The following is a 23408-nucleotide window of genomic DNA, read 5'->3' as shown; positions in this document are numbered from 1 at the left end:
AGTGTCTGCTACTGACATCAGCTGCTATTTTATTTATAACGACTCTCTCCTCAAGTTGACAGGGTTTCAAGAAAAATTTCCATGACTCCATAGGGAACTATCTAACACAGAAAGTTAAAAGAAAAGAATCAAGATGGAATTAGTTTACACATGTTAGAAGAGTTTAACTAGTTTATCTTGCAAAGTGACAAACCAGCATTTACTGAAGTGTATTCTATGGTGGAATATGAGATGGTGAAAAATGGATTATGTCAAAATCTAATATTTCAACTTGTCAGGGGCTGTGAATATGGCCTAATGGCAAGAGGGCTTGCCTCCTCCTATACATGAAGCCCTAGGTTCGATTCCTCAGCATCACATATATAGGAAATGGCCAGAAGTGGCCCTGTGGCTCAAGTGGCAAAGTGCTAGCCTTGAGCAAAAAGGAAGCCAGGGACAGTGCTCAGGCCTTGAGTTCAAGGCCCAGGTCTGGCAAAAAAAAACCACTAACATTTGAACTTTTCATATCATTTCATGGGCAATAACAAAGAGGCAGCAAACACATACATACATACATACATACACACACACACACACACAGATATAATGGAGCCCATAAGGGTATGGTTGTGATGGTTTCATCCCTGCATATCGTTCGTTAAAACAACCAAGTACAGGAACCTATGTCTCACCTCAGACACTTCTTACTTGAATTTGAAATATCATCATAGAAAATTTAAAATCTGCACCATCAAAAAATAATCACAAGAAACACTTCGAATTGGCAATCATCCGCTCTATAAACCCATATTACTAGTTTAGTAAAATCACTGCACACTAGAGGGTCACTGTTTTATTCCTGGCTCCTAAGAAAGCTGAGATTTGATGTCTACAGTACATTGTCACCCTGGACTGAGAGCATTCTCTGAAAAATTTATCTGCAGTTGACTAGCAAATAAGCTAGAAGTGGAGCTGTGGCTGATGAGCAAAGAAGATGAGCAGGAGCAGAAGACCTTGTGCTCGGCCTAATTCTGACACATACAAACAGCAGTTCTTTCAACAAGCTTACTGAAAGTAAAAGAAAAAGTGACACTGTCCAAAGAGAAATGTACTCATTACTTGGTTTCTAAAATGGCCATCTCTCGGGAAAACAGCTTCATAATAAATATATATTACTAAACATTAATATAAAGACACTTGTTTTTTGTATTCTTTCTCTCCATATCAGGAAACTATCACCATCTTCACGGTCCCAAGCACAGCAAGTTACAATTCTTCCATTTCCAGCACTGAAATCCAGGTCCCCTGGTTGTGCAGAGAGGGGCAGAGCTCTCCTCACTTCCTCCTGGGGTGTGTGGCCAGGGAGAAGGGATGGCCACGCCCAACAAATCCAGCTGTTAGCAGGCAAAGCAGGCCTAATAGCATTTTGATTCCAGACTTTCAAACTTCCACACATTCTGACTTGGCACTCCCAGAAGACTTAATTGAAAGGATAGGTCCCGGCCATACCAGAGGACCATGCAGCGATAATCACAGACAGGAGAAGAAGGTTCATAAGGAGGTTTATTAATGGGGCCATATTCCACAGGAGAGGGAGCTACATGGCTTCTGCACCTTATCCAGGTGACAGCTTCTCTCCCTGGGATAAAGGGGAAGTAGTTAGGTAGTGAGTAGGAGTGGCTCATTAGGTATGGGTGGATCTGGGGGCTGGTGAGAGGCACTGAGAACCTGAGGCTAGAGAAATGCTAACATTTATGACTGACAGCAGGAAAGAGTCACAACCAGAACACCCTGAGAATGGAGAGCAATCTGCAACCATGAAACGTTCCTGGGTAGCTCAACCCTGGCTGCAGAAAATGTCCTCGCCCCAGGATTCCCATGCTGCCCTCCTAGCTGCTGGGACACCATGGTTTCTCCAGGCTCCTCATGTGCCTGGGTCGCTTACTGATTCTCTCCAGTGGAAATAGATGACACTAATACCCCATCCCCTGCCTGGCGAAGCATCAGTGCCCTAGTCCTGACTGCCTGAGGTCGGGGCCAAGCCTCTAGATATGGGTGTGTGGCTTCCTGATCTCACCTCAGTCTCCATTTTAGTCTCTTCTCAGTCTTCACTTCCAAGCTCCTCATTGCCAATGCATATGGGGACAGAGCAGGACCTGGGCCCCCAGCGGCTCCCAGGCTCACCTGCATGTGGGTGTGGAAGGGCAGGTGAGGTGGTTTTCCCAGTGTCTTAAAGGCAGAACCTACAGAGCAAGGAGTGGCTAGTGAGCTCATCTCTGACCAGAGAAAAAACATGAGGTGAGAGGAAGAGAAAGAAGTGATGGCTGCTTCCCAGGAAACTCCAGCTCAGTTCGAGGTCAGATCCTGCTCCCTCTTGGAATGTCACAGAGTTAAACCTTGTTGGGGATGGAGGCCGGGATCAGATGGTAGAGCTCAGGCCTAGAAGTGAAAGCATCAGATAGGAGTTCCAGTTCTACTCCTAGACAAAAAAATTAAAATAGAAGGACTGTAAAATGTTGACTTCTGTAGTTCTCTCCTTGACTAATGAGCATTTCCCATGGACTTTTTCTTCTGTCCTCATCTACTGATTCCTTAGAGAATCTTCTCCCTGCTGAGGAGAAAGTCCTCCCCATTCTGTCCTCCTCCCCTCACTTCTATCTGGACAGAGTCTATCCTGGAATTGCTTACTCACAGGACTGCACATTTTTTCAGCAAGCAGTGAGCTCTGAATATGGAACCAGCATTGCCAGGTACTATTTGGAGTGGAACTAGGTCCTCTGACATCAGTGAAGATGGAAATGTGTGGTGGTACTTTCATCCTGCATGAGAATTTAGATTAGTGACCTTGGAGAACAATGTGTCATAATTCAGACTTGTATTCCTTGCTCCTCAGAAAGCTGAGATCTGAAGATTATGGTTCAAAGCCAGAACAGGCAGGAAAATCTGTGAAATATTTTGTTTCGCACTCGTGAGCTAGAATTCAGAGCCTGGGGCTGTCTCTTTACTATTTTTTCACAAGCTCAGTCCTTAGAAACTTTGAGCCACATCTGCAAAGGTGGTTTTCGAGTGCTTAATTGAAGATGAGAAGTCTCAGCAGGACTTTTTCTGTCAGGTTGCCTTTGAACCTTGATCCATAGATCTCAGCCTCCTGAGTAGCTAGGATTACAAGCCTTGGTGCCGAGTGTGGGCAAGTTAGACTACTCTCTCTAATTAACTACCAAAGAGCAAAAGGTAAGGCTGTGGCTAAAGTGGTTAAGGTCTAACCTCAGTGAAAAAAAACCTCTATGCTAGTACCTAGGCCCTGAGTTCAAGCCCCAAAATTGGTATTCACAAAAACAAAAAAGCAAAAAGCAAAAAAAAAGAAAACAAACAAACAGAAAAACAGCCTTAAGAAAGAAAATGGCAACTGGTGCTTAAAAAAGCTGAGAAATGAAAGAGTATTAGAATATATGTGATTTTCAGAGGCTGAATGTGAAAGCTGAGACAGGAATTTATACAATATAGCAGTCAGGTTTGGCTTGATTCCTGCCTAAAATTGCTTATTAATGAGTGGATTCAGTTGACTGAGTCCTTTCTATTCCTTCTGTCTCTACTGTCAGGACAATGACAATGTTGGCTGACAATTACTTCATTCACTGGGATAATGAGTCTGGTCCAAATGCCATCATCGTAGATAGTTATGGTTATTTTTCTCTTTGCCACCAATAACGAGCAGGCAGACAGCTTCTGGAGTATGTGCGTTAACCACCAATACCGAAGCACAGGTTTCCTCCTCTTCCTCTATTGTGGGGGAGGAGGGCTCTCACCTGTGCTTGATGAAGATGTATTGCCCAGGTACATATCTGAACGTGGGTCTCAGTTCTGTAAGTTTTCACTTCATTCTCTACATGGTTGCATCTTTAGATTTTCAGAAAACAAAACAAAGCCACAGAGTTAGTACTTCTCTACATACTTTGTAAATCCTAAAAGGTACCATAGAGCATATCATACACCTGAAATAATAGCATTCATTTTCATTTTATCATTGTTCTTTTCTCTACAATTTAGTTTAATATAATTTAAGTTTTATTAAGTTTCTATGCAAAGAATTTTCAATTTTATTCAACGTCGCATGGACTTTCCTGCTCAGGCTGGATTTTAACCAGGATCCTAAAACCTTCTGAGTAGCTAACAGTTATGAGCTTGTTGAATATTCCTGCTTTCTTTGATGACTGACTCATCATTCAACAATGTGTTGTTCACTCTCACTGTGTTTGAATATTTTGTGTGCTTTCTTTAAACTCGAGTTTTAATCCATTCTGATTTTTTAGACTACAGAGAATATTTCAGTGTCTTATATGTACTTACCTTTACTTTATGTATGAGAATAAGATTTTTTTTTTAGAAAGTTTTAGGAGCTGCAGACAGAAATGTTATGTGTGGTTGGTGAATAAAATATTCTGCAGAAAACGTTGTGCAGGACCACCCAAGATTTTAGAAGATGCTATACAGTCCAAAACTCTTTCCAACATGTACCACTGGAGAAGCTGACCAAACTTTACTTTTTGCTCAGGAAAAAGATATATGCTTTTCACCCGGAACACTGACATTATTGGAGACATGTTTTCTTTTAATCAATCTTGGACTTGAACTTAGGGCCTGGGCACTGTCCCCGTGTTCTTTCACTCAAGGTTACCGCTGTACCAATTTAAGGATACTTCTACTTCTGGTTGACTTGTTATTTATTGGAATAGACTCTAATGCACTTTAGTGCCCGGACTTCTTTGAAGCCCATGCATCGATTTGAAAGTTCAAAGAAGCTAGGTAGGATAACAGGGGTAAGGATAACAGGGGAAGTGCCTAGCTACTAGAGACCTTTTAAAATGTATCCAAATTAAAGATCTTAAGAAGAAACAAAATCTAAAGTTGGGGGCTGGGGATATAGCCTAGTGGCAAGAGTGCCTGCCTCGGATACACGAGGCCCTAGGTTCGATTCCCCAGCACCACATATACAGAAAACGGCCAGAAGCGGCGCTGTGGCTCAAGTGGCAGAGTGCTAGCCTTGAGCGGGAAGAAGCCAGGGACAGTGCTCAGGCCCTGAGTCCAAGGCCCAGGACTGGCCAAAAAAAAAAAAAAATCTAAAGTTGGATAATATTTAGTTCATTGTTGTACATTGGAAAGGTGAGGTATATTATATATACATGTGCATGTATAAATATATCTATATATGATATATATGTATACAAACACATATCTGAATAGAAGATCCCATGTCAGAACAATATATTGCTCTTCCTATATGACATAAACGTAGCAATTAAAAAACACATACTTATGGTGGCATGTTAATTTTGTCATATATAAAATTTCTACTTATTTATGAATGTTATTATATGTTTAGTATATTGTGCACAATGATTTTGAGAATATGATGCCATATTTTCACATGACTAGGTTATACTGCAGGAAATTCCACTAAGCTTGAAAGTGTGTATTTAAAATCACTCACTTTGATAATCTGTAGTAGAAGGGTGACCTTACTTTGCTCAATTTCTTGACCAGGAATCAGAAATGGCCCACAAGCAAATGCTCACATTGTTATCTTTTGTCTTGTCCTTCTTGGGGACAGTTGACATTTGAGGACGTGGCTGTGGAGTTCACGCAGGACGAGTGGCAGTGTCTGACCCCAGCTCAGCGGGCTCTGTACAGGGAGGTCATGCTGGACAACTACAGGAACCTGCTCTCCGTGGGTGAGGATTTTGTGTCCCAATTTCTAGTTCATTTACAGAATTCCTTTGCAGAATATTTCATGTCAGGGGCAGCTTTCTTGGGTAATGGTGGCTTGTGTCTATAAGCCCAGCTACTCGGGAGACTGAGATCTGAGGATGGACCTTAAAAGCCAGTCTGAGAAGGACAGTCTATAAGACTCTTACTGTATTGAGCCACTAAAAGCCTTCTGTGGAGCTGGGGCTCAAGTGATACAGTGCCAGCCTTGAGCACAAAAGCACAGGGACACTTACCAGGCCCTGAGTTCAAGCCCCAGGACCTTCCATACGTAAAAAAAAAAAAAAAAAAAAAAAAAAACAGAAGCAAAGTGGTGCCAGGTTTATCCAAGTGCATCTCAGATAACCTCATTTTCCGAAGCCAGGGAAAGGGTGCACACACACACACATACACACACACACACACACACACACACACACACATTTTAACCAGACACGGATGGCTCACACTTGTAATCTTGGCTAATGAGGAGGCTGGGATCTTAAGACTGTGCCTTAAAGTCTGCAATGTAGAAATGTTTCTGCATCTATTATCTGCCAATAACTCCATAAAACCTGGAAGTGGAGTTGTGTCACAAAGTGGTAGAGTGGCAGCCATGACTGAAGGAATTTCTGGACAGCACCCAGGCACTGCAATCAACCACACAACCAATCAAAAACAAGAAAGAAAAGAAAAGCACATTTTCATAACTTCAAATCCTGTGCATGGCACTTTGGGTTTTTGTTGGTTTTGTATTGTTTTGGGGGGAGGGTTAGTTTTTTTGTGCCAGTCCTGGGGCTTGCACTCAGAGCTCAAGCACATGCCCTGGCTTCATTTGGCTAAAGACTAGCACTCTTTCTCTTGAGCCACAGCGCCACTTCCGGCTTTTCCTATATAAGTGGTGCTGAGGAAACCAACCCAGTGCTTCATGTATGCAAGGCAATCACTTTACCACTAGGCCAAATCTCCAGTCCCTCCTTCCACTTTTGAGGGAAATGAATGTGTCATTTTATTTTGGAGTGTGTGTATATATACATGTGTGTACATGTATATGTATATACATATATACATGTATATGGATATATATACTTGTGTACATATGTTTGTGCTTTATCAGAAATTCATTTTAGAGTTTTTTTTTACTTAATTACAGAAGTCAATTTATACACTTTTCTCCCCCAATGTCTTTCACCTCTGATCCTTCAGTTCTCAATCCACTGAGAAGGGAAGCTTAGAGGCATGAGCCACTGGCACCCAGCTTGCGTGCCCACCAGAGCTGAGTGGAAATGCCAGCCATTCAGTGACATGGGACACTGCGCCCCACAGCTTTGCAGTTCGAGGTCACCCTGCACATTTGACTCTCTGGCAGGTGGATGCTGAAAACAGGGGTCCACAGTTAAATGGTTCCTGGGCACAACACATGCCCCATCTGGAACTACACACCAGGCACATAGTAGGTAGCCATTTCCTCTCGTGTTCTCCAGCACACATGCCTTCTTACTTTTTCAATACCCAGGGCTTAATGTCTCTAAACCAGACCTCATCACCTCTCTGGAGCAAGGAAAAGAGCGCTGGACATGGAGAAAAAAGGAACCATCAGGAAAAACTATAGGTAAGTGGAAATGAACTAAACAACAACTGCAAAATTCACATGGAATGGATAAGGAAGACAGAGAATGGGATTGCAAGTTTCTACTAAACTGGAAATGTTAGTAGTGAGTTTTTTTCTTTGGCCAGGCCTGGGAATTGAATTCAGCGCCTGAGTGATGTCCTTCACCCTCTTTTGTTCAAGTCCAGTGTGCTAACTTTAGAGCCTGAGCTCCCTTTCTGGTTTTTAGTTGGGTTATTGGGCACAAAGAAGCTCACAGACTTTTGTCCTGAGGCCGATTTTCAACCACAATCCTCAAAGCTCAGCCTCCTGAAAGCTAGGATGATAGGCATGAGTTATCAGTGTCTTTTTCTTGCTTTCTCAGATGAGCAGTCTGCAGACACAAAGTCCCCATGGAAGGCATGTGGGAGAACCTTCAGGAAATTATCTGCCCTCGCTCTGCACCAGACAATCCACTGTGAAAAGCAACCCTATGAATGTAAAGAATGCCAGAAAACTTTTCGCTACTCCTCGGTGTTGCAGAATCATCAACGAATTCACACAGGGGAGAAACCTTTCAAGTGTCAGCAGTGTGGCCAGTGCTTTAACCAGCTGTCGAATTGTAGAAAACATTTCCAAATTCACACAGGAGAGAGACCCTACCAGTGCAAAGATTGTGACAAGTCATATAGACATGTCTCCAGTCTGAAGGTACACGAGAGAACACACACTGGGGAGAGGCCATTCCCATGTCTTGTATGTAGCAAAGCTTTTCAAATATGTTCACATCTAAAAAGGCACCAACTGATCCACACACAAGAAAAATATCACAAATGCAATGCATGTGACAAATTGTACATGCGGCGTGGGAATCTGATCAGACACCAGCAAGTTCACATTGGAGAGAAACCTTATGAGTGCAAACACTGTGGTAAGACCTTCTGTTCTAATCCAAATTGAAAGGACATGGCAGGACACACACAGGAGAGAAGCCCTACACATGTGAACAGTGCCACAAATCTTTCAAATCCAGCTCAAACCTCAGAGATCACCAGAGAATCCACACTGGGGAGAAAACTTATGAATGCAACACTGTGGTAAGACGTTCCGGAATAACTCCAACTTTAAACGTTATGGGAGGAAACACACTGAAGAGAAGTACTACACCTGTGAGCACTGCCACAAATCCTTCAAATATGAATCCAGCCTCAGAGCTCACCAGCGAAGCCACACTGGGGAAAGACCCTACAAATGCCATTCATGTAGCAAATCATTTATACAGAATTCACACCTGAGGACTCATGAGAAAATCCACGTGCCAACGAAACCCTATAAGTTCAAGGAATAAGGAATGGCCTTTCCACACTACTCAAGCCAAAAGAAACACAGAGGAAGCCACACTGGAAGAAAACAGAGAAAACAGAAAAGAGAGAATTCAGAAAAGTATCCAACTAAGCCTGGGCATTACAATGAGCACAGAAAGTAGGAAGGAGAGAAGACAGAAAGGAAGGGGATGGATGATATCAGTAAACCACTGCTCCAATTCGCTAAAACACAAGAATCTGTACACGTAGCTCAAGAATGGATGGCACTATGGGTTAGCAAACATGAGATTCTGGGTTTGCACTCCAGGAAATGAAGAAAAGAAGGGGAGGCTCAGATTTGGAGGGGGCATGTCTACAGTGGTGGAATGTTTGCCCAGCAAGTTTCAGCCTTATGTTCAAAAGTAACCCTACACAAAGAATGGACTTGGCCAGGCCCTGGTGGCTCACACTTGGACTCCCAGCTGCTCAGGAAGCTGAGACCTGAAGAGCACGGTGTGAAGACAGGCAGGGCAGGAAGGTCCATGAGACTCTTATCTCCAATTAATCATGAATAAAAGTGACCAGAAATACAGCAATGGCTCAAGTGGTAGAACTCCATCTTGAAGCAAAAGAAGTTCAAGGCTATTGCCCAGGCTCCGAGATGAAGAAGGGAAGGAAATGGTCAATGTTTAAGGAGACAAACTAGCCTGACCATGGAAGAATGGATACATATTTCAAATAGGAAATTTTACAATGTCCAAAAATATTTGTTTGGGGATGATTAATACATAATTTCAAGCATCAGTAAACAGTGAAAAATTTCTCTTTGAAAGAGTGTAAGTATATTACAAACCTGCAGTTCCTAATGTAAATCTGGGGTCACTGAGTTCTAAGTGCATGGGTAAGAAGGTTTTTTAATCACACTTAATTGCAAGGATTTTCGTGAATGTATAATTGTGTTTTAATCTGTATATACCAGGTGTACAGATGTTTAATATATAGTGATTCATTTTATTACTTAGTTCCCTTTACTAGGGAGTGGATTTTACCGTTTGAAGTCTGAATGGCAATAAATGAATGGTTAACCTAGCACTCAACTCTCATTTATCTCGTTGTTGAGAATGTTAGGGAACCAAGAGTCAGCCAGGGCCTTACCCCTGGTATGAGACCGCCCCCTCGAAAATGAGTGCCCCCCATAATAAGGCCTCCATTATCCTGGTTCTTGGCTGGAAGAAGTGTGATTGAGGTAGGCAGAAATTCTCCCTATCAGAATGAGAGTCTCCATGGACAAACAAACCCAACACCACTGCAGAGACACAGTGCAGGTGCCCCTGGCCTGTAGGCCTAGGCTCTGGGGTCAGGTGAGGCCCAGCAGCGCTGCTCTGGATCTGAAGTCTCCATCTGCACCAGGAAAGCCTCCATGCTGACCCGGCTCCAGGGAGGACAGAGACAGGCAGCAGCAGGGCCTCTGGTCACGCGCAAGTCACAGGCCCACTGAACACAGACATCTTGCTGAATTCAGGAGGATTTGAGGCCAGTGGCCAACATGGGCTCAGTGCAGCAGCTCTGCTGACGAGGAAGCACCCACCTCACTGGAGAAGATCCACACTCTCATCCTCAAAGGTTCCTGTGCACCACGCTGGTTGGATGAAGTCGATGCCTCTTGCTGAATGGTGGGCAAAGTCAGGGCCTCTATTCCATGTACATAGGGGTTCAAGGACCACTAATACTCCATGGAACCACTGATATGCCTACGTGTTTATAGGCCAACTAATATTTCATGTGCATATGTAGTCATGGGAGTACTAATACTCCATGTACCAATGTGATCATATGACCATGTACCTTGAAGGGAGTGTTGAGGTAGGGACAGAAGGAGCACCGTCTACTCCTTGAGTTCCAGCTCCAGCACAAGCACAAACCAAATACTGTTAAATCTTTGTGGCCCACAATGCTCCTAGCATTTGAATCCAAGAGCTCTTTTTTTTGCCAGTTCTGGGCCTTGGACTCAGGGCCTAAGCACTGTCCCTGGCTTCATTTTGCTCAAGACTAGCACGCTACCACTTGAGCCTCAGCGCCACCGGTGCCTGCTTTCTATAAATGTGTAGCTTGGGAATCGTACCCAGGGCTTCATGCATAGTAGGTGAGCACTCTTGCCACTCCAAGCCCTCCAAGACCGCTTACATGGGAAAACAGGCTCCTGATGACCAGAGACCCCACTTAGCCATTGTAGAGTTGCATTTTGGGAAAGACTGAAGGAGCTATTCCAGTTCCCTTCATTCCATATGCTACAGTGCATTTCTCAGAGGAAATGGGTCAGAAGCTATTAGATCTGTGAAGCATTGCATGAGAGGAAAGTCTCAGGGAAAGCCTCTGGTTGGATGAATTTCTCATTGGACTCTATTTCCCAGAGGCCTATGGGGCCAACACCAATAGTCTGTGGAGTATTGCAAGCTGGGAGAGGATGAGTTTAGAAGGCCAGCCTTCATGAATGATGCTGTGGGGAGTGTCATGGGGCGGACCGGGTGGGGAAGCGTGGAGAGGATGGGGTGTCAGCATAGGGTGGATGGGACAGAGTGACGTGGATTGGTTGGAACATACTTGTTGGCCATCTTCTCTCCTGCTCTCAGCAGACATGTCACTCAATTTTGGCAATGCCCAGTCCTTAATGTCTGTAAACCAGTCCTAATTACCTGTCTTTAACAAGATGAGAGCTTAGAAAGGGAGAGGAATGGAAATGTCAGGGAAATGTAAGTTAAAATGAACAAAACCTCATTCCAAGAAAACACTGAAAATATTGGTGGTTATTGGTTTTTTATTTCGCCAGACCATCAACTTAAAGTAGGGGCCTGGGTGCTGTCCCTGAGCCTCTTGTACTCAAGGCTAGAGCTCTAGTACTTGAACCACACAGCTCCATTTCTAGATTTGAGGTATGTTACCGGAGGCTAAGTTTCTCACAGACTTTCCTGCCCAGGCCGACATTGAACCATGATTCTCAGCACTCAGACTCCTGAGTAGCTAGGATGACAGGTGTGAGCCATAAGGCTTCTCTTTTCTTAATGTTTCATTTGGGGATTCTGCAGAGATGGTCCTCACGGAATGCATGTTATGGAAACTTCAGGAATGTCTCCAGTCTCACTGTTTACGAGAACATCCACTGAGAAAAGCAATCACTCCAGGGAGAATCCTCACTCATGCAGACACCGTCAGGCATCTCTTCAGCCTCAAACAACAGGGGAAAACCTACCCTAGTAAGAATGTCTTCAAATGTGAGCAGTGCCACAAATTCTTCAAATACATGTCCAGCCCTAGAAGACACCAGAGAAGCCACCCTGGGGACATCTTTACAAATGCCACACATGTGTCAAATCATTTAAGTCATCCTCTTCAAGGTCTGCAGGGAGAGCCACTAGCACCAAGGAAGGAAGGGGGACAGGGCAGAAGGGCAGTGACAAAGGAGAGAGCTTGGGCCAAAGCCCAGTGGAGAGCAGAGACTGGGCAGGGCCAGAAGGAAAGGAGGTTTAAAGGACCAGTGATTGGATGCTCAAAAAGGTAGGTGTGGCCTTAAAGAGGCTAGACTAGGGAAAAGACCTGGGCTTGGGCTGCTTACACAGAGTGGGCTGGGAAGAATCTGATTTGACAAGGGGGCAGGCCTAGGAAAGAGAGAGTAATTGGACAGAGCTTTGCCTGGGGTACACTGGCAAAAGGGATGAAGCCTTGGCAGACCCCAGGCCTCCCAGTGGCCACTGGCCGGAAGCAAGGATGCTAAAGTGGGGCTCAAGTTGAGGGTCAGAGTCAGGGTGCTGAGCTGCAAGTTCAGGCTGTAGAGGGGACAGGCAATCACTTGGCCTGGAGGGGCTGGGTCATTGTTTCTATGGATTGGGCCAGGTCCCTGATGGGCTGTACTGGGCTCTGAGGGGTGAGGTCCAGGTGTTGGAGGGAGGCAAGAGTGAATTTATGGGAAGGACCAGGTATCTAGGGACTAGGGTAATGAAAGATAGAGGCAGGATTCTGATGGCAGAGCAAGGGTGATATTGGAAAGGCCAGGAAAATAGAGGTGGAACCAGGATGACAGGGACTGAGCCAGGGTGGTGACGGAAAGAACCAGCTTGATGGGGGAAAGTTAGGGTGCTGATGGGTGGGGCCAGCATGCTGAGGGACAGGGCCTGGAACCAGGCCCAGCCTGTGCTCTTGGCTTCTTCTCAGACTCTGGGTGTTTTCCTAGGGGTTGGAGGTCAGACCTCCCAGGAAGGAGACTCAGGCTCCTCAGCCTGGCAAAGGAGATCTCACTGCAGATCATGATGCACCAATGCACAAAGGAGGTGAAGCCACTGTCATCTTGGCAAGGAGTGTGGCAAACAGCATCTCAGGGAAACTTTAGGAACTTAATTCTGCCCAATATAGGGAGTAATGCATTGTGTGCAGTGAAGTGTTAGTGAGGAAGACGGGCGTTGGCTCATTTTCTTTAAAAAAAAATGTGCTGCTTTTTAATAGATAGAGAATATACATGTTAATGACTTAAGATGATGCTTTCCTTCTGGGACACTGTAGAGACAAACAAGCAAACACATGAACCTTGCTATCACCTCAGGGACTTCTTACTTGAGAGTTTTTCATGTCATCCTTCACCATTTAAAATTCCCACCGCCCCAAAAATAATCACCACAAGCACTCAGAACTGACATTGTCTGCTGTCTAAACTAATATTACTAGTTTAACAGGATCACTGGACACTGGTGGGTCATTCCTTTCCTCCTAGCTCCTCAGAAGTCTGAGATCAGAGGACTGTGGTTCCCTGAAACCTTAGGTTTACAGAATCTTCTGAAACACTTATCTGCCATTAACTAGGAATAAAGGAAGAAGTAGAGTTGTGGGTGATGAGCAAAGAAGGTGAGCAAATGCACAGGGCCTACAGTTGGAGCCCGGATATTGGCAGACACAAACGCCAAATGATTCAAAAAGCTTATTGGATACAAAGAAAAGGTGGCATTGTCTAATAAGAAATGCTCTTATTCACTGACTTCTGAAATGGTCAGGCCTCAGAATAACACCTTCACAGTAACAATACACTTACATTTTTTATAAAATTATAAAGACTCTTGTTCTTTATATTCTTTACCCAAGATCATGTAAGTATGGCCATTGGTAGTGCCCCGTGCACAGCCAGTTAAAATTCTTCCATTTCTCCCACTGATAGGCAAGTCCACTTGTGGTGCAGATAGGAGCACACTTGGCCGCACTTCCTCCTGGGGTGTGTGCCCAGGAGAGACGATGTGCAAGCCCATCCAACCCTGCTAAGGCCATGCACAAGGCCGAATGGCAGGATTATCCAGGGTTTCAAACTTCCACACCTCCTGATTCTGCACCCCCAGCAGCCCCCAGACCCCTTCACCTGTGGGTGTGGAAGGGCAGCCAATGACTTAAAGGCAGACCCTACAGAGCAAGGAGTGGTTGATTAAGCTTATCTGAGGGAAGGAGGACACGCAAGGAGGGAGGAAGAAGAGGAGGAAGTGATGGTTGCTTCCCAGGAACTCTGGCCCAGGTCAAGGTCAGAACCCCACTTCCTCCTGGAATGTCACATGGTTCAACCTGCATGGAGGTTGTAGAAGTGGCTCAGAGGGTGGAGCTCTGTGCAAAGTGAATGCATCAGATACAGATGGGAGTCCTGCACTTAGACAAGAGAAGAAAAAACAGGACTGGAAAACTGGCATTTCCACCTCCGTTCCTTGCCTGATGAGCATCTTCCATGGACTTTCTCTTCTGCTTTTCTTCTTCCCACATCAAGCCCACTGTTAGAGATTCTTCTTCCTGCTGAAGAGAGCATTTTGCCATTCTGTCAACCTCCCCCACTCCTCTGTGGACAAAGTCTCACCAGGAACCACACCCTCACATGACTACAAAGTGTGTCAGCAGGCTCTGAGCTCTGAACATGGGACTGGCATTGCAGGATGCTGTTGCAGTGCATCTTGATTCCTCACCACCCATGGAGAAGGAAATGGGTGGTGATAGTTTCATCCCAGGTGAGGATTTCCATTAAAGCTCTTTCTGCTCAAAATTAGTACTGAACCATTTTGGAGGACAGCTCCAATGGTTTTGAATTTAGGATTAGAGTCTCATGGGGACTCTTTCTGCCCGGGTCTTTTGGAATTTCAATCCTCAGGTCTCAGTCTCATGAGTAGCAAGGATTACAGGCATGAGCCACTGGTGTCCAGCAAGGTAGAGTGTTATATCCAATTCATCACCAAACGGGAAACAGTAAACATGTGGCTGAAGTGGTGGAGCATTAACTTCAACAAAACAACTCAATGACAGTACCCAGGACACGAGTTCAAGCCCCCAGATTTGGCTCTCATTTTAAAAAGGGCTGGGAGAGCTTTGAAACCAAAGGGCACCTGTTGCTTAAAATAGCTCAGAAAATGAAGAGGATTTAGAAGATGTCTGATTTCTCAGATGCTAAGTGTAAAAACACTGAGATATACAGGAATTTGTGAAATATAGAAATCAGGGGTGGCTGGAAGCTGGCTTTAAGTTCATTATTAATGAGTGGATTCAGGTGACAGAGATCATACTATTTCTTTGATGTCCACTGTAGGGCAATGACAATTTTGGCTGATAATTTCCTTGTTCACTGGGATGGTGAGTCTGGGTCCAATACCATCATCATAGATATCCATGGTTAATTTTCTCTTTGCTACTAAATTTGTTCAAATTTATGAGGAGGTGACAAGTTGGCATTCAGCCTGTCCTTTCTTTGTTGATCAAAATGAATAAAAAAAATTTTAAACTACAAAAAAAATAGTTAATGGGCTTCACTTCCTAGACTAGCTTTGACCGACCTCCCTCATACCTCAGTCTTCTGACTAGGTAGGATTACAGTTGTGAAGCACCAGTTCCTAGATCATAGAAACCTTTTAAAACATACCATGCAAATCCAAATTAACTCTCTTAAAAGGAATCAAATCAAAAGTTGGACAATAGTTATTGCAGTACATTGTAAAATGTGAGATATATATGCATACACACACATACCCATACATATATATTTATACATACACACACATTAGATTAAGAGATTCCATGTCAGAACAATAGACATCTAATGCTATGTGACATAAAATATAGTAATAAAAAAACAAAGTCGTATCTTGATAACATAATTTTATATCACATATACAATTTCATCTTGTTCTCCTTTCTTATTCTATTCTTATTATACTGTGTACATGGTTTGGAGAATGTGATTCCATATTTTCACGTGCTCAGTTATACGCCTGGGAAACCACGAACTATGAAAGTGTGTATTTAAATTCACAAGTTTTGCTCATCTATAGCAGAATCATAACCTTACTTTTGTCAGTTTCCTGTACTATGAACAGAAACTTGTCCAAGTACAAATGCTCATATTGTTATCATTTGTCTTTTCCTTCCTGAGGACAGTTGACATTTGAGGACGTGGCTGTGGAGTTTACACAGGACGAGCGGCAGTGCCTGACCCTGACTCAGCGGGCTCTGTACAGAGAGGTCATGCTGGACAACTACAGGAACCTGCTGTCTGTGGGTGAGGAGCTTCCATCCTACTTCAAGTTCATTCTCAGAATTCCCTTGCAGAATATTTCATATCAGGCCCATCTTTGCTGAGTACTGGTGGCTCCTGCCTGTAATTCCAGCTATTCACCAGGCTGAGATCTGAGGATCGTGCTTCAAAGCCAGTCCAGGAATGAAAGTCTATTAGACTCTCCTCTGTAATTAACCACCAGAAGCCATCTGTGGAGTTATAGCTCAAATGGGACAGTACTGGCATTGAGCACAAAATACTGAACACAAAAAAAGAGAGAGTAACCAGGCCCTGAGGTGAAGACCCAGGATATTCCAAAAGTAAAAGATTTAAAAAAAAAAAATTGATCCCTGCTTAGTGCAAGTGCATCTCAGATAACCCCATTTTGAAAAATCCTGAGAACAGGTTGCTGTATAACATACACACATACACCATAGCACACACACACATACACAACACACATGTACACACACACACACACATCAACAGAAACTGGTGGCTGACACCTGTACTCCTAGCTAATGAAGAGGCTGAGATCTAAAGACTTGGTTTAAAGCCTGCCTAGACAGAATAGTTGGTCTCCCTATTATCTCCAAATAACCCCATAAAAGGTGGAAGTGCAGTTTTGACTCAAAGAGGTAGAGTGCTAACTTTTACTGAAACAGCTCAGGGAGAGAACACAGTACTGGAAATCAACCACAAAACCAATAAAAAGGAAGAAATAAAAGAAGAAAATAACACTTGTATAACTACTGATCCTGTATATTCTACTCTGGGTTTTTTGTTTGTTTGTTTGTTTTTTGCCAGTCCTCAGGCTTGGACTCCTGGCACGAGCATTGTTCCGGGCTTCTGTTTGCTCTGGGCTATCACTTTACCAGTTAAGCCACAGTGCCCCTTCTGGCTTTTTCTATATATGTGGTGTTGAGGTATTAACCCCAGGGTTTCATGTGTGGGATGCAATCACTATAATACTGGGCCATAACCAACGACATACCTTCCACTATGGAAGGTAAATGAATGCTACAATTTATTTTGGCATGTGTCTGTGTGTGTGTGTGTGTGTGTATGTGTCTGTGTGTGTTTGTCCTTATATATGTGTGTGCCTTGCACTCAGTAGATTTGCTTTCTTGTGGATGTTCTCAATCCACTGAGAAGGGAAGCTTACAGGCATGAGACACTAGCACCCAGCTTGCATGCCCATCTTAGCTGAGTGGGAATGCCAGCCATTCAGTGACACAGAACACTGTATCCTACAGCTCAGCAGCTCCAGGTCACCCTGCACATTTGACTCACTGGCAGCAGGACGCTGAAAACTGCGGGTGGAAAATGCACATGGGACCTGCTTGTCACAAATGCCTCTTCTGTGGGGCTGGGAATATGGCCTAGTGGCAAGAGTGCTTGCATTTATACATGAAGCACTGTGTTCGATTCCCCAGCACCACATATATAGAAAACGGTCAGAAGTGGCGCTGTGGCTCAAGTGGCAGAGTGCTAGCCTTGAGCAAAAGGAAAGCCAGGGACAGTGCTCAGGCCCTGAGTCCAAGGCCCAGGACTGGCAAAACAATTACCCTTCTGTAGCAACACTCCAGGGGCATACGCAGGGCCATATTCTCTTGGGTACGCTGGTGCAAACACGATCCTACTTTTTCAATTCCCAGGTCTTTTTTTTTTTGCAAGTATTGCTTTTGTAGTTGTTTGTATTTTTTTACCCTATATGCCACTGTTTACCAGTATACATGGTTTCCAATATACTCAGATAAGATACAGAGATAGTATAGGTACAACCACAGGAAGGAGATACAAGAGGATCATCAATAATAGAAGCTACAGTTACACATAGCATGTTGACAGTAGTTACAACAGTGATGTAACAATCGTTTCCATAACATGGAGTTCATTTCACTCAGCATCAACTTATGTGTTCATAAGTGTATAGCTATTGGGCTCTTGTGATCGTCTGCTGTGACTAGCCTAAATCTGTGCTAATTATTCCCTATAAGGAAGACCATAGAGTCCATGTTTCATTGCGTCTGGCTCACTTCACTTAGTATATTTTTTTTCCAAGTCCTTCCATTTCCTTACGAATGGGGCAATGTCATACTTTCTGATAGAGACATAAAATTCCATTGTGTATATGTACCATATTTTCCTGATCCATTCGTCTACTGAGGTCAATGCCCAGGTCTTCATATCTCTAAACCAGACCTCATCACCTGTCTGGAGCAAGGAAAAGAGCTCTAGAGAAAAAAGAGAAAGCAACCATCAGGAAAAACTATATGTAAGTGGAAATGAACTGAACAGCAACCACAGAACACATGTCCAAAGGGAAATTTGACAGGAAGCAGAAATTGGGATTGCAAATTTTTCCAAACTAGAAATGTCTGTTGTTGGTTTTTTCCTTGGCCAGGCCTGGGAAGTGATCACAGGGCCAGTGTCCAGTCCTTGAGCCTCTTGTGCTCAAGGCTAGTTCTCTAGCTCCTGAGCCACAGCTCCCCTTCTCCTTTTTCAGTGGGTAAATGGACACAAAGAACCTTGCAGACTTTCATCGTCGGGCTGACTTTCAACCCCAATCCTCAGATCTCAGCCTCCTGACCGGATAGAATGATAGGCGTGAGCTATAAGTTTCTTTTTCTTGATTTCTCAGATGAGCAGTCTGCAGACACACAGTACCCAGAGAAGGCATGTAGGAAAACATGCAAGAAATTCTCTGCCCTCACTCTGCACCAGAGAATCCACTGTGAAAAGCAACCCTATGAATGTGAGAAATGTGGGAAAACTTTTCGCCAGAACTCTGTGTTCCGGAAGCATCAGCAAATCTACACTTTTTGAGTGTCTGCAGTGTGGCGAGTGTTTTAAGTATCTGTTCAGTAATAGGAGACATTTCAGATGTCACATGAGAGAGAATCCCTACCAGTGACCGGTGTGTGGCAAATCCTTTAGATGGAATTCATTTCTTCAGACACACAAGAGAATCCATGCTGGAGAGAAAACCTACCAGTGCACAGATTGTGGAAGGTAATTTAGACATGTCTCCAGGCTGAAGGAACATTAGAGAACACACATGGGAGATAAGCCATACCCATGTCTTGTCTGTGGCAAAACCTTTCGACAATGTTCACGTCTTAAAATCCACCACAGGAGAAAAACCCCACAGATACAATGTATGTGACAGATCCTTCACGCAGCTTGGGGATATGATCATCCACTAGAGAATCCACACTGGAGAGAGACCTTACCAGTGTCCTCACTGTGACAAAGCCTTTAAACTTATGTCAACATCTAGGCAACACCAGAGAACCCACACTGGGGAGAGACCTTATGAGTGCAAAGTGTGTGGCCAGACCTTCCTGTCTGTCTGCAGCCTGAAAGAACATGGGAAGACACACATGGGAGAGAAACCCTACACATGTGAACAGTGCCACAAGTCCTTCACATCCAGTTCCACCCTTAGGATACACTAGAGAAACCACATCGAGAGAAAGCTCATGAGTGTAAACACTGGTAAGACCTTCTGGTATATCTCCAACCTCAAAGAACATGGGAGGACAGACACACGAGAGAAACCCTACACACGGGAACAGTGCTACAAATCTCTTCAAAAACAGCTCCAGCCTCTGAATTAACCAGAGAGGCCACACTAGGAACAGACCCTAAAAATGCCATTCATGTGGCAAATCATATACACAGAGCTCATACTTCAGGAGACACAAGACAATCCACAATCCAGTGGAACCCTAAAGTTCAGCAAATGAGGGGTGGTCTTTCTACACTACTCAAGCTGGAAGAAACACAGAGGATGCCACAGTGAATGAAAACCTACAAAAACTGAGAATTCAGAAAAGCCTCCTGCCACACCCCTGGCATTAGAATCCAGCACACACACCATGTAGGAGAGAAGACAGACAGGAAGGAGATGGAGCACATCACCTGACCACTGTTCCAGTTGGATAAAACACAAGAATCCATACACATAGCTCAAGTGTGGACAGCAATATAAATTGACAGACATGAGATTCTGAGTTACAATGCCTAGAAACCAAGAGAAGAGGGGAACTCAGATTTGGGGGGCATTTCTTCAGTGGTAGAATGTTTGCCTAGCAAATTTGAGCCTTTAGTTCAAAAATAACCCAACAAATCAATGGACTTTGCCATGCCCTGGACTTGGTGGCTCCCGTTTACAATCTGATCTGCCCAGAAAGCTGAGATCTGAGGATGGCGGTGTAAAGACAGGAGGAAAAGTTCATGAGATTCTTATCTCCAATTAATTATGAATAAAAGAAACCAGAATTACGATAATGACTCAAGTGGTGGTACAACATCCTTGAGCAAAAGAAGTTCAAGTATAGTCCACAGGACCCGAGATGAAGAAGTGAAGGAAATGGTCAATGTTTAAGTAAAGAGAAAAACTAGCCTGACCATGGACAAATTGATGCCTATTTCAAGTAGGAATATTTAGAATATTCAAAAATATTTGTTGTAGGATAATAAATATTTTCAGTCACCAGTAAGGAGTGAAAACAATTCTCTTTCTAGGAGTAAATGTGTCTCAAATCTACAGTTGCTCATGTAAATTTCGGGTCACTGAGTTTTAAAGTCAAAGGATAAAAAGGCTTAATTAACAAGTTTCATCTGGTGTAATTTGTGAATATATAATCTGTGTTTTAAGGAGGTATCACACAACAGTTATACAGATACTTAATATGTTGTGATTCATTTTATTTCTAAATTCCCTTTACTAGGGAGTGGCTTTTAAAGTTGGATGTCTGAATGTCAATAAATGCACTGGGAACCTAGCAGGGATCTCTAGTTTTTCTCTATTCTCACATTGCTAGGGAACAAATGGGCAGCCAGGGTCTTCCCTGATATAATCTCTCCCCTATAATGAAGCCTTAAATCCCATGGTCTATGGCTGAAAAATTTGTGACTAAGAAGATCCACACTCATCCTGAAAGGGCATCTTGTCTTCCCCTACAGTGGCTGTAGCAGGGGTTCCTGTGCACTGATATGCCTCAGTGTGCATTGGCCCACTGATATTGCATGTTCACATGGGACCATGGGACCAGCTAACTGGAGTGGATGGTCATGCTGAGACAGAGGGAACAGCACAGAGTCCCTGAGTTCAATCCCAAGACCGGTACACACAAAAAATTGTTAAAACTTTCTGGGCAGCCAAGCTCCCAGCATTTGAGTGCCAGAGAAAGAACTCTTCAGAGGGCACCAGAGGCTCATAGGGACCACAGAATCCCAAAAGCCACTGTCGTGCTGTATTCTGGGAAAGTCTAAGGGAAGCTCCTGGTTCCAGGAATCTCTGCTCATTGGACTGTATTTCCCAGAGGCCTCTGGAGTGAACCCCTACAGTCTGGGAGCATTGAATGCTGGGAGAGGATGAGTACCAGAAGTCAGATTCCATGCCTGGTGGTGTGGGCTGTGGGCTGGTGGTGGGTGAGGGTGGTAGTGTGGGCAGGTCTTGGCTGGCGGCCTGGCATGTATGGGGCAGGGCGAGTAGCTGGTTGGGGGCCACATTTTGAGAAACCAGATCAGCTCCAATGGAGAGCAAAAGTTGGATGCCATGACCGGAGTAAGTCCAGGTGATGGGAGACAGGACATGAACAGAACAGACACCTGGCATGGCATAATGGCGGCAGAGCTGGCCAGAGCCTTAGCAAGCTGAAGCAAGACACCTTCACCCTGGAGCATTTGAATTGCAAGGCCCTAGTTACAGAGTTGGGAGGGTTACAGTGTTACTGGTCTCTTAGAGTCTCCACATCCCTGCCCTGCCTCCAGGAATTTGGCACACCCATTACCTGGGCGGGGCGGGGGGGGGGGGAGAGGGGGAAACACCACCTCCAAGAGTTTTTGGAACCAGGTTGGCGCTTTCTAAATTCTATTCTATTGTCTACCACATGGTCAATGCTAGAGAAAACTTAGGATTTAGCCAACAACAAGCAGAATTTAACTGAATCTCCAAGCTTAACAAATATGAATAACAAGAGCATAAAACCTTCCTTTGTGTCTTTCAAACATTACCTTTGGAAGCAGGTACCAGCCACTCCTATGTCACAGGCAGGCAGGTAGGCAGAATATATATACAAAGAGAGAGAGAGAGAGAGAGAGAGAGAGAGAGAGAGAGAGAGAGAGAGCGATGCATCTGCCCGAGCACTCATAGAAGTTATGTAAGTCCTATAAAATATCAGAGGTCCCGTGTCAATTAAAGGGGCCACATGGAGTTCCAAATTTGGGGTCAAATTTGATTGCATGAGGCTAAACATTGGGCTCAAACTTGAGCAGCTTTCCTGAAGCATTTTACAGTGTCCCTCACTTGATGAGTGACCAGCGGAGTTGAAGTACAGGTAACCCACCTCATCCCAGTCAGGCTCTGTTCAGTTGACATCAAAATGGAGTCGACTGTGAGGGAAGAAATAGCAATGGAGTCATCACCCACAAATGCTGCCTCCCTTGTCCTACCTAGCTCTGTGACTAATGGTCCCTGGGAGTGGGGCTCGGAACTTCGTGCCAAGATTTTTCTCTTTTTTTCCTTGTTTTTTTTTTTTTAATTTTATGGCTCTGAAGCCTCTGCTCTATGACTCCAGGGAAAATCGGATCAGAGCCCCTGGTAAAAATGATCACTTACCCTGGTTGGAAATTCAAATCTGTCCTTGTTGTGGTGGATGGAAGTAGAGCACTGGGTCAGGAGTACTTACCTCGGTGTTCCTCTGAATGGACTTAGGATAGCAGAATAGGTTCCGGGTGCAGCTTGGACCCCCCAGAAATGGAGGAATAAATCCACCTGTGAACTTATCCTGGATTCGGCACGAATGAAAGGATATGTCCCGGACATCCCAGGGAACCATGTGGAGATAATCACAGACAAGAGAAGAAGGTTTATTAGTGGGGTCATAGCTCCCACAAGTGAGGGAGCTACATAGCTTCTGCACCTTATCCAGGTGGCAGCTTCTCTCTGTGGCTAAAGGGAAAGTAGGTAAGTCTTAATACTGAGTAGGAGTGGCTCATTAGGTATGGGTGAAACTGGGGGTTAATGGGAGGAGCTGAGGACCTGAGGCAGGGACAATGCTAACATTAATATTGTTAATAGATGGCTGTGGCTGAGAGGGACTGATTTCAACTCCCTATGCATGGGAAAGTAAAACAGTTTTATTCAAGTTCAATTATGTAGGCAAGGCTGTGGATACATTTTAAATAATGAGTCAAAGTATCCTAGCACCACTGACTTATGGCTACC

This window comes from Perognathus longimembris, unplaced genomic scaffold, assembly GCF_023159225.1.
Source record: "Perognathus longimembris pacificus isolate PPM17 unplaced genomic scaffold, ASM2315922v1 HiC_scaffold_5671, whole genome shotgun sequence".
NCBI lineage: Eukaryota > Metazoa > Chordata > Mammalia > Rodentia > Heteromyidae > Perognathus > Perognathus longimembris.
Note: the sequence above shows the minus strand (reverse complement) of the source record.